The sequence below is a fragment of the Cupressus sempervirens genome, chromosome 1 (genome assembly GCF_028749045.1).
Source record: "Cupressus sempervirens isolate cs-2001-9-10 chromosome 1, ASM2874904v1, whole genome shotgun sequence".
Lineage (NCBI taxonomy): Eukaryota > Viridiplantae > Streptophyta > Pinopsida > Cupressales > Cupressaceae > Cupressus > Cupressus sempervirens.
In genome coordinates this window covers 378,153,831-378,166,645 of record NC_143118.1, presented here as the reverse complement: position 1 = coordinate 378,166,645, position 12,815 = coordinate 378,153,831, and the positions used below count along the sequence as shown (strand labels likewise).

Sequence of the window (12,815 nt, the reverse complement as noted above, 5' to 3'; positions counted from 1 at the left end):
TAGATTTGGACAAAGAGATTGAAATTCCTAAGTGGGATTTCAATAATGCTACTATGGAACAAATGAGATTGGTTAGCCATCTTTTGGAACAGAAGGCTAGATAGAAGCAACTCATAGAGGAAAGGGATAGAGAATTCAAGATCATTGAAAGTGCAAAGAACATCCTGACATAGGCTATAGGAGTGGATGTTGATTCATCTTAACATATTTTGCTACAATTAGAGGAAGCAGTTAATAAATTCAATGAGGACTCTACTAGTCAAGAAAATTTGTTAGAAAAAGATGAGAAAAAGTTTGATAATAAAGTGCTTGAGCACATTGCTATTCATTAAGTAAAGCTTTCCTCGATTTTGGCTAATCTTGAAAATTCTTTTACAAATGTAACATCTCTTTTTGCCAAGCTTTGCGATGTTACCAAGTGCACAAAGGAAATAAAGGAAAAACTAAATAAAATTGATGAGGATCTGAAGGCTAGCACCCAAAAGTTGCAGCTTGACCCTAGCTCAAGCTCAACACATCACACAAAGTTTAGATTTTTATCAGACATGTAGGCTGAATTATTGAGAGAGGAAGCAAGGATTAGGTCTACATTAATAGACATCCCAAACATGATCCTGCCAATCATGGACACAATGCATAAACATATTGCTTATTTAAAAACATTGATCCATGATAACAACTTTTCATTGCAGATCATATGATTGGACTTTCAGCAGAAGTTCAAGTGGCACTTCACACCTACAAAATTTTGCAGGAGAATTGGGATAAGACATTAGCTCTTATTCTCAAGGTACATCCTAAGTTTCTCTCACATTTTAGTGTCTCTTTGTAAGTATGGTGTGAATAAATGTTTGGCATTATTGTCAAAAATGGGGAGAGAAAGAGATATTTGTGGAGAGACATATGTACAGTATTGAATAAAAAAAAGGAAGAGACTTGTGCATAATAATAAAGAGAGACTTGTATATACAATATGGTACTATGCCTTATATAATATGTACACTATATGGGGGGATATGTACAAATGTCTATACAATAGAATTACAAAGACAAGTTCTAAAAAATTAAAAAAATTAGCATGTCACTGTACATAATTTTTGGCTAATAAGTGTTTTTGTCACTAATGCCAAAGGGGGAGATTGTTGGCATTAAGTTATGTTTGTCATTAGTGACAACATTTATTCATAATTTTGCATGGTTACCAAGTTCATCACTTAGTCTCCAGTGTTTGCTGAGAAATTCAATGGTTACCAAGTGAGTTCAATAGTGCAATAGTTTAGACCGAGTAGTTAGTGGTCACTAATATTCACAATATTTATTGAGTCATTAGTTCTTGTGATGTGAAGCTAGTATCAACTGAGTGATGGGATGAGTAGCATTTACTGAGTGCAAGCAAGGTGAACATAGTATTCAGTTCTTACCCAGTTACACTATATCTACTGAGTCTCCAATGTTCACTGAGTTCAAAGCTATGTTGAGTGATTAGTATGGACTGAGCCTCTACTTCTACTAAATGCATGATGATGCCAAGTAATGTAGTGGACACTGAGTATCAGAAGGTCACCAAGTTAGCTATTCAGAACCCGAGTTTTCACATTTGGGCCAACTTAGTAATATTTGTGTTAACTTATGTTTTGGCTGACCTTGTAAATATGAGAATTGGGATGGTATATATGTAATGTATTGTATCATTCTTCAATATGATGATGAGTAATCTTTTGAGAAGAGTGAATGCAAATTAGCAGTAGAGTAGAGTATTTAGCAAGGTCTATAAGGAGTAGTCAAGTTACATCTATCACAAGAGGTGATCAACATTTCAAGGATCTAATTAGTAATCAAGTTGTAAGTCAGATCTACTATTTCATTCTAATAGGTGAATCAGATTCAAATTCTTTAACAGGGTAGGCTTAACAGTTTTTTCTCTAAATCTCCTAACAGTGTGCATACTTCATTGTATGTTTGTAAAACCTCTAACAAGGTGGACCTAGTAGTCCTAATTGCTCCTAATAGGGTAGATCATAGGAAGTGATCATTGTAAGCCTTAATAGGCCAACTTTATACTATAGTATTAAAGTTTTGTGGGTATCATCCCCACTGCAGTTTTACTTTCATTTGGAAGGTTTTTGGGTCACCAAATATTGTGTTCATGTGCCATGAATGTTTGTCTTTAAGTTTCTCATGCATGCAATAGATTAGATCAATTAATGGTGAATGGATTATGTTGATTAAGTGCTAGATTTGTTAAAAGTTTTGAGGTTACTGATTCACCCCTCCCCTCTCAGTAACCTAGCTAGCCTTGATTATTTCCAATAGCTTGACACTTATATTTCTAGTAAATTTTAAGAGAAGTAAGCTTACCCTTCTATCAATGATTGTTGATAATGTGAGGTAAGCTTACCCTTCAACTATCATAGGGAACAAATTTTATGCATCAAATTTAGATTAGCCTAGTGGGGTTACTTGAATTAAATAGACAATTATAATTGGTATTAGAAGAAAGGAAATAAATGGGTATAAATTTCTTATAGTGCACCCATGATTAAATTGCCAAGGAAGAAACACAAGCCTATGCTTACTCCAACCTCTGGACCCAGTGCTCTGCCAATAAGGTAATAAGATCCACCACCCTAAATTTACAAAAGACAAAAAATTCAATGACAAGTAAATGGTTTAAAACCATTGATATTAAATGACTAGAATGCAGTACTGTAATCCTATTCTGTCAAGATCATCCAATACACAAACATACCCAAGGTCTGATATAGTTAATGTGATTTAGAGCACACACAAATACACAATATTCACTAAATCTAATGCCTGCAACATATTGTCTTGTTGATAAACTTTAGTGAAGGTCTATTATCAATAAATAACAAATTCCCAATAGACCCAATGTGTTAAAAGTAGAATTGCAAGGAAACAGGTACAAACTACTATTTTTCAAGACCTAATATGAATATTGCTGGAGTCCAGAAACAAAAGTCATATAATCTGTAACAGAAGACTTTCATTACTTGGAAGTTTAGAATTAAGTCAAAGAAAGAATGGTGTAATAATAGTAGAATGTATGGCTACCTATGAGAAGTATCAATAAAAAGAGAGTGTATAATTTATAGCTACTTGTATAAATTATATGTGAATGCAGGGCATATGACTTTGTTAGCTCAGGATGAATATTGTAATTTTACCTTATTTTGTTCTATCATAAATTAGAGAATTTTATTACAGATATCTATACATTTTTTATTGCCAGGATTGGTAGAATGTGTGTAAGTTGCACCATAAAAAATTGTGAATAAATGGAGCATGTAAGAGATTTATGTTTTCAAAGTAAAATAAAGTTTGAAGATTTTCATTCACATCATGAATTCCAGATTGATAAAGTTGCATTGCTGCACACAAAGACAACTTGAAAAGACTCTCTGTGTATGGTCTGCATTAATAAATATTCACATATACATAGAGATTATGCATACACAATAAGCTTAGCTATCCCAAGCCATCTATCAGAGTATGAAATATGAATTTAGTGTCTTCCATCCATGAAGGACTATCAACAGAGACATGTTACTAAAAGAAAGAAAATAACACACTATTTTGCAAATATTGAATTGTTCAAAAGAGAATAAAAATACATGTACTTGTAAAAGAGGCACACTCATACAACCACAACCCAACCCACATATTGGCCACACTGTTTGACAAGAACCAATAATTAATGAAACATTTACTAGTTCACTAATAAAAAAATAGTACTGTACCCATTGGAAAGTTGATTAGTTTCTACACAATATAGTGTGTAATACTCAATAAAATGTTTGAATTCTGAAACTTTTCCAGATTAAACTTAAAGATTTTTTAAAAATTGCTACTTGAGCTACCAATCCTCTTATTTATCAAATTGTGGAACTAAAATAAGCTAGCTTAGCTATGATACAATTACTATCATAATGAGCATAGAAGTGAAAAATATGGAGCAAAACATGATCCATAATTGGTTTACATGGAAAATTCTAATCTTTACACCCAAAACCTGTGTCTGTACCTAGCATCTTTAATTGGACTCTTATTCCACTACAAAATAATGAGCATTAAAAAATGTTTGTTAACTACTAGGCATCATTTTTCTGCTTTCTATGAAGGTGCTCTTGAGTCATGTATAGATTGTTAAATCAATAAAATGTGAAACAAAGAATGTGGATAAAATTATGACCTTAAAGGACAACCTTAGGACCAATGTGGCAATGATCAATGAAAAGTACTAAACCAATAAATAACAATCCTTCTAGGAAACTTTTCTTTGCTACTAAACATCAGTATTAAATATGTAGCTTTGATATAAATAAATTCAGTCAAGCATTGTACCTTATCACACTCAAATAGCTTGTCCAATTGCATGCCATATAGTTTTGTATTATGCTTCTGACTCTCCTTTTTCTATATCTTAGACCTACCTAGATTGAGATTGTTGTTCTCATGCAGTTAACCGTCACAGTGATGAAATCTGCTAGGAGCTATTTGAGAACGCCCAAGGTTTGCAAATTCTAGAATTAATTTAAAATCGTACTTAAGATAATTATATTACAAATTGTAGAATTAATTAATTTGGAACCACAATAAAAATAAAATTGCATTGTCTTATATCCCTTGAGTTTCCTCATAAAAATGTACACATAATATTCCTACAACTTGCTATTAATGTGGTTGTGATACAAAAAAGTTCTACATGATATCATCCAAATACCTTCCATGTATGAAATAGCAAGCACTATAACAATTTTCTTACCGATGCCTGAAGTTTATCAACAACAACGTTCAATTAGCACAATTGGGACAAGACGTAGATCATAACAAACTTTAAATGCAATAGGAATGAAAGAAGGGTTTGCACCCAACCTATCAAACTGATGATAGCTAGTAGTTACCAAGATTGCAATATCTTGCAAGTGCTAATGTGTTTAGAGTGGAAAATTATGAGTAAATCAGGAAAACTGTGATTTTCTAGCAATCTCTGACAATTTTTTCATAAAAAAATTATGGTTTTTGGACTTCATTAATTTTTGTGCCATTTGTTTTTTAATTTTTCCTTAACCTATCCCTGACCAATTTTCTTCCCCAAATTCAACACTAATCCAATGTTTTCCCATTATTTGAAAAAAAAAAACATTTTTCTTGCCAAGTTATTCAGAAGAAAGATATTTGCTACTCAGATAGCTCTAGGAAGTGCCAATGCATCACTTCCCTCAGGCATAGATGATATTGTGAATATGTGTGGTGGTATTCCTCTAGTTATAGAACTAATTGTGCACAAATTAGGAAAGCACCTTTCTAGTGCCTCTTCAGTTAGGTCTCTCAAGGAATTCTTCATGGAATCCATAACAGTTGGTGGAGACATTGGACTTGTGGTGGATGAAATATATAGAAGTTTGGAAAATCTTTCAAAGGAGGCCTTTTTAGACATTGTTTGCTTTTTTGATAATAGGCCAACAAAAGAAGTTGGAGTGGCCATTGGAAAGGCCCACCTTTGGACAAGTTAAATCGTTGCTATTTTTAAATATGGCTAAATGAAGGGAATTTTCTTTTTTACCACACAACTTTAAAAATCGTTCCTCTTTGCAATTTTTGTCTTTAACTGAATGCAAAGAATTGGTTGTATTATCTAAGAGCTTTGGCAATCTATGTGGTTTGAAGCTTCTTAATTTGAGTGACTATTCAAACTTATAGAGCCTTCCACAATCATTTGGATAGCTGAGTTGTTTGAAATTATTGTTTATGGATGCGTGTGAGCACCTGAATAGTCTTCTTGATAATTTTGTAGAGCTCAAATCATTGAAATTTCTCACCATCAAAGGTTGCAACAACTTGAAGGCACTCAACGGTGGGTTTAGATCCTTAACTTCACTTATGGCATTGAGAGCATCAAATTGTGAATCATTGGACAAAGAGGCAGTGGACATCTTAGTTGAGATAAAAAGTTTACTATTTCTAGAAATGGATGGATCAGAGTCACTAATTCAGAGGTGGGAAGAAATAGGACAAAGCTACCCTTTGATTGTCTCTGGCACTGGGGTGAGTATAAAGATAAGGTTCTAATGGTTTAGCTTGAACATTAAAATCTAATTTTTGGTTTGTTTAGGATCAACTGAACCATCTGGTCTATCAAATTTCCACAAATCCAGTAATAAGTGAAGCAAGTTTCTTGATTAGACTATGTGAATAATAGTTACATCAATGTTTTGAATCACACTATGTGATCCATCATTAGGATGCAAGAACACAAAGGAGGATCCATCGTTAGGATGCAAGACATCCTGATGATGGATCCTCCTTTGTGTTCATTGTTAGGATGGAAGAAGACAAAGGAGGATTCATCATCAGGATGCAAGATGCAAGAGCACAAAGGAGGATCCATCATTAGGATGCAAGACAACCTAATGATGCATCCTGATGATGGATCTTCCTTTGTGTTCTTGCATCCTAATGCTGGATCACGTAGTGTGATTATTTCTCCTTTATGTTCTTGCATCCTGATGATGGATCCTCCTTTGTGTTCCTACATCTTGATAATGGATAACATAGTGTGATTTGAACGTTGATGTAAAAATCATTCACAATAGCTAATATAGAAACTTGCTTCACATGAAACAATCAAATCCAAAAAATTGCTTCACATGAACCCTCTAAAAAAGTCAGTGCTTAAAGTGTGTTGTTTAAACCTGACCGAAGCTGATGTTAGGAAAATATTTCACTTTTTTGTTTAGTGAAAGCTTGATTGTTGAAGAGCATAGCTTGGAAGACATTCTTTGTGATTATATTTTTTATTCTTATCTTTTGGCCTTGCATGTCTTAGATTGATGATGAGTTCCTGCAAATTGTTGAGCATATATTTTATGGTTGAAGTAGATTTGTGGGTATGGAGGGTAATAATGGACAATTGTTAGAATAGTCTTGTTCTTATTTTGCAGAGAAAGAAGAAGTGGAAGTGAGTGCGTTGATGACAATGTGCAATCTTTCTTTAGATTGCAACAAGCATGTTTTACAAGTAGTAAAGAAGGAACTAGAAAGGAGGATGGAGGAAAGCCATGGTAAGTGAAAGTTTTAGATTATGTATGTAGAGGTAGTAGATTCATTGGACAAGAGTGAAGAGTGTATCTGCCGAACTCTTTGGAAGCTTCTACCCAACTGTAGTTGTGCTTGCATGCCAACAAACAATAGAATAAGACAACTATTTGCATTTGCTCCCTATAGTCTACTTGAACTTGAGTCAAGGTATGCAATACAATCTTTACATACATGTATTTTTCAATTAAGAGTTCAAATGTAAATAGACTAGAAATAGGTGGAATTTCAAAGTGAATATTTTCTAAATGATTACAAAGAGATACTGAGAGATTAGGGAGGGGGGTTTGGGAGACTCTTTTGTACAATTGTTCACTTTTGAAAAGTGGAATAGTGATTTGAGACCGACACTAGTACAAATAAAACTATCACCTACTTTTACACATGATTTTCTATAAGAAATTGGAAAACAACCTCAAAAGAAATAACAATTGGTAAATTAGTCTTGGTCTTATTTTGTAGAGAAAGTGTTGAGATGATGGGTGTTGCACACATTGCATAATATTGTTATTTTATTATTTTATTTTATTATGTAATGTTGTACCTAGATAGACGTGCAACATGTAAAGATTCCCATGAAATATTCTTGATGAGTTGTATTGTAACATTGTGAAAATATTTCATGTAATTATTTAATATTGGGGAAAAGAATTAAATGCCCAATATTAAATGTGGGGTCAGTGGGTTAGGTAGCACATGGTTTTAGCACATGGTTTATGTAATACCACTTAGTGGTTTTGTGGGACTTGCTACTATATAAGCAGCCACAAGGGTAGTTGTTGTAGAAAAAGAGAGAGTGACAAGGAGAAGACAAAAGGCAAGAGTCGAGCGGGACAAGGCTTGACAGGTTGGCCAAGGGAGCATTTGTGAAGGTTGAAAGCATGGCATGGGATGTGTGGATTCATGCTTGTTCACATAGTTTGCTCGGTTGTGGCTATGGCCATGAAGGCTTCCATGGTTGTATGGCAATGGTATTTTTGCTAAATAATACATAGTGATGGATGCTTTTGGAGGCTGGGTTTTTCCCTCAATGAGGGTTTCCAAGGGTATATCTTGTGTCACAATTTTGTGGGTATGTTTTCTATTCTCTTGCATGTGGATTTTAATTCCGTATTTATTTTAGATCTATTATGGGCTATGTGGAAACGGTTATATTATTTATTTCCAAGTTTCCTCACAGAAAGAAGAAGTAGAAGTGAGTGTGTTGATGATAATGTGCAATCTTTCTTTAGATTGCAACAAGCATGTTTTAGAAGTAGTGAGGAAGGAACTAGAAAGGAGGATGGAGGAAAGCCATGGTAGGCAAAATTTTTAGATAGTGTATGTAGAGGTAGGGGATTCATTAGACAAGAGTGAAGAGCATATTTTCCAAACTCTATGGAAGCTTCTACCCGACTACAATTGTGCTTGCATGTCAATAGAGAGTAGAAAAATATAATTGTTTGCATATTCTCTCTATAGTCTACTTGAACCTGAGTCGAGGTATGCAATATAGTCTTTACATACATGTATTTTTGAATTAAGAGTTCAAATGCAAACAAACTAGAAAAAGGTGAAATTTTAAAGTGAATGTTTTCCAAATGATTATAAAGAGATGTTGAGAGATCAAGGAGGGGGGGTTTGGGAGACTCTTCTATACAATTATACACTTTTGCATAGTGGAATAGTGATTTGAGACCGACACTAGTACAAATAACACTATCACCTACTTTTACACATGATTTTCCATAAGAAATTGGAAAACAACCTCAAAAGATGTAGAACAAATTTGGGAGAGGGTGGAAGAAGTGGATGTACATTCTACTCCTTAGCATATAAAAAGAGAACAATTCCCTGAGGGAGTGCTACCTGTGCCATGCAAATAAAACATGTCAGAAGACCTAAGAATCCAACTTTGCCTTACAAAAACAATGAAAATAATTAATATGCTATTAAATAACTTGTGTATGATAACATAATCTTCAATCAAAATAAATTGAGAAGAAGTTGGTTGGAATTGGAAATATTTTATTGGTAGAGATGGGCATTGCCTCACACAAGGGCCAGGTTCAAACCCTAGCTATTTAAGAGTTCCAAACTCCTTAGAAAAGGAAGAGTTTGACCTCTAACATAGTTGTTTGAAAGTCTTCCAAGGTCTTATAGTTTCTTAAGTGAAATAAATAAGGATGGTTTCCCATTCCCGAAAAAGAAAAGATAAAGAATCAAGGAAACAAATTTTGAATGCCAATATGAAGATTACGTCAATTGCACCAAAAATAATTGAAAAAATAAATAAGAGACCAACTTTCAAAAATAGTAAGATAGTTTCCAAGGGGTTTAGCTTTATTATTTGAAGGAGTTTTCATTGTAGTTATTTAAGTTCAAAACCCAAAAGGACATCTAATATAGAACTCTAAGTTGTGATTCATGATAATTTCTAGTTAGATTTGTGACTCTTGGTCTTCCATATGTAGTTTCTAGTGTAGTTGCTTGAAAGAAGCTAGTACTAGTCTCTTGTTGTGCTTGAAATTGTATTGGTCTTATATTGATGCTCATATGAATGGAAAATTTGTAGACAATTATAACAATAGAAGAAGACAAAGGTGACTAGTCCAGTCACTCAAAGGAAAAAGAAAAAGAAGAGTGACTTTGGGAGAGAATAATGAAACTAATATAGTTGCAATATGGTGGTATTTAAAACAAAAAGAGCTTTACAAACATCAAAAAAGAAAAAATCACATACATATATCGAGTACAAAAAATCAAGAGAGCCTAGAGATCTCTAGATGGTTGATGAATAAGACTACTATATAAGAACATCTCTGCTATCACCCCTTAAATTCTAAGATAGAAAACCTAACAATCGGGCATCTATGATTATTGAGCAAAATAAAAACAAATAGATTTAGAGAGAAAAAAAGGTTCCTAATTTAAGCTATTTTTGGCAATAAGTACCACTCAAAAGGTTTGCAACATTACTAGATGCCTAAGTCACAAGGTTTGAAATTCATATAATTTAGATGAAGTTTGGAAAGGATAAAAATTTGATGAAATTTGAACTTCATGGATGGAATTCGACATATCCTATGACTTAGCTACATACCTAGACAATAGCAACATGCAACAATACTCCCCTTAGACAACCAAAAATAGAAGCTATAGCCATTATAGCTGGCCTTGTAAGAAACCTGACTACCATTGAAAATGTTGCAATTAAATTCCCACATGTTATGATTCTAGGTTGCAATGCAATGAACAGTCTTGTGACCCAAATAGGAAATTTGAAGCAAAATATTAGTGAATCCATTACAATAACTTAAAATTTATTTCTATTTGACAAACTCATTGAAATCTTAATCCAGTCTTAGATGTTTATAGGGCTTAGCTAAGACATGCTCTAGGATGTCTAGAATAACTCCTCAAAAAGAGAGATAGAGAAGGATTCAAAACATACCCAAACTGAACATGGCCATACCAAGACCAACATCAGACAATATTCTTATTGACTGCTCTAGGATGGCAGGTATTTCAACTTTCCATCTGCAAAAATGATTATAAAAACATGAAAATATATCAAAGATGTTTGATATTGATATAAAAAAACACAGATTCATTTATTCATACACTAGTATGTCAAAAAAATACTTCTACACTTTGAAAAATTGTATTCTCTTTTACTTACTCAAAAGCAATTCACGTAAAGATGACATTTGATTAAAATGGATCCTAATATTCACAAGTATACGGTCATGTGCTGCATCATAGTAGCCTATAGATTTAATTTTGTTAATTGAAAGAATTCATTGTTTTGTGTACAATCCTCAAAAGTAATATTTTCTCTCATCCACTTAATCCTATACAAAAGGCCATATGACAGTAGGGGAAGAGACCTAGTAATCATTAGGGGTCTAATTATTGTGAGGGTTTTTTGATAGATACTCTATAATTATCACTTTTAAAAAGTTAAAAAAACTGATAATATGTGTAGTAATAGCTAATCACATATGTACTAATAGTTGATCATCTTTTAACTTTCTTGGTTGCTGATTGGTCCATTTGTGACACAAGTACTATTTTTTAAGTGAGCAACTATTGAAGGGTGAACATAATGGGTTTCATGCAAGTGATGACACTTTTTGACCACTTTGCATTCCATAACCTTTACAGAGAGATCCATAAATGCCCAAATGCTGAAACCTTATCTTTAAGCTCTTTAGTCACCTAAGGAGGTCAACAAAAAAAGTTGGCATAATTTGACTTACGGTATAGGAGATCTAGATGTACAAAGTTAGCTTGGGTGGCTATTGGGTCTCTTCCCCTATAGATAGAACTATATAACATACACCATAAATAATGGTAACCTTAGCAGTAGTAAGAAATTGTTACAAAAAATATACAAAGCAATAGGTTATGGCTAGAATAATTGTTAATCAATAGTGGGCAACAAAGAATTCTGATATATTCATGACTCACTTCAAAACAATTTGATACAACACAGTAGTAGTAGAAGCAGGAAACAAACTTGAAGGTGATGAGAGACTAAGTGAAGCCTATAAGATTGGAATATGTATTAGGATTGTGAATGAACTTTCTCCACACCATGATAAGAATAAGTCTAGTCATGACATTGGTAGGAGGCATATTTGTGAATTTGGAGTTGTCATGGCCTTTGGGATTAAGCTTGGCTGTTGAAATAGAACCAAACTTGGAGATGCTCGCAAGGGGAGGAGGAGCTTCCTTGTGATTGATTTCCTCTTGAGCCATTCCTTTGTGCCCAAAACTAAAACATTCGGGTATATATTCTTCATACATTTGGTTGGCCTCATGCAAACCTGGATAACCAAATCACCTATCATGCTAAAGATTTTTCACTCAAATCTATCAACCTTACAACAAAAAAAACTACAAAATGGTTAAGTTTCTAGTCACAAGCTTATAAGTTTACTAAACTTCATAGGTTAGTTTTAGAAATGGGGATCAAATTTTAGACCGTAACATATCTTGATGATGAAAATATAACTTCTATAAATGTCTCCCCAATTCAGATAAAAAGCTGCGACTACATCATTTGGTGGTACTCAAGAGCTAGCATTAACTATATTACAAGATATGCAGGGGTAGCCTCAAAGTGAGGCTACCTTCAACACTCTCAAACCAAACCTTTCTTAGATAGCTCTTGGACTTATCGATTTAGCTCCTCATTTCTACTTCCCCATCAATTTTTGCCCCTCTACAATGTGGCTACAAATAAATGCCAATGAAATGACTAACACCAATAGTAATCCCAAACCAAGAAACATCAAATTGTGCAACCATTTTCACCTTTTCACCAAAAATTTAACCAGTTCCTTCAATCTCAATTTCAATTTCATGGAAAATTTAGGGAATCCATTCACAAATTAAAGCTTAAACCCTTAACCATCCTCTAGCTCCTTCGTGTGCTCAGTCAAATAATTTTTCATTTTAAAGTTAAAGCCCATGTTGGTCAAAATTTTGACCAACACGAGTTAGATTTTTAAAAAAGAGAAAAATTTTCTTCTACAATCCAACCAACCTAAACCTTTTTAATTGATGTTCAAAATTTTTGGTGGAAAAATGAGGTCAAATGTAGTAGTGATCATGTACAGCTTGCCTATCAAACTTCCCTGGCCAACACAACAACATATGACATATTTCCATAGGTATGATATCACATAGTACCTCATCCTAATAGCTCC

The 12,815-nt window shown here is 33.6% G+C and overlaps 1 pseudogene; it reads right to left on the bottom strand.

Moving 5' to 3' along the window:
- Positions 1–2,522: 2,522 nt before the first annotated feature.
- On the bottom strand, positions 2,523–11,910 carry LOC149577822 (putative auxin efflux carrier component 1d; annotated as a pseudogene).
- Positions 11,911–12,815: the final 905 nt, after the last annotated feature.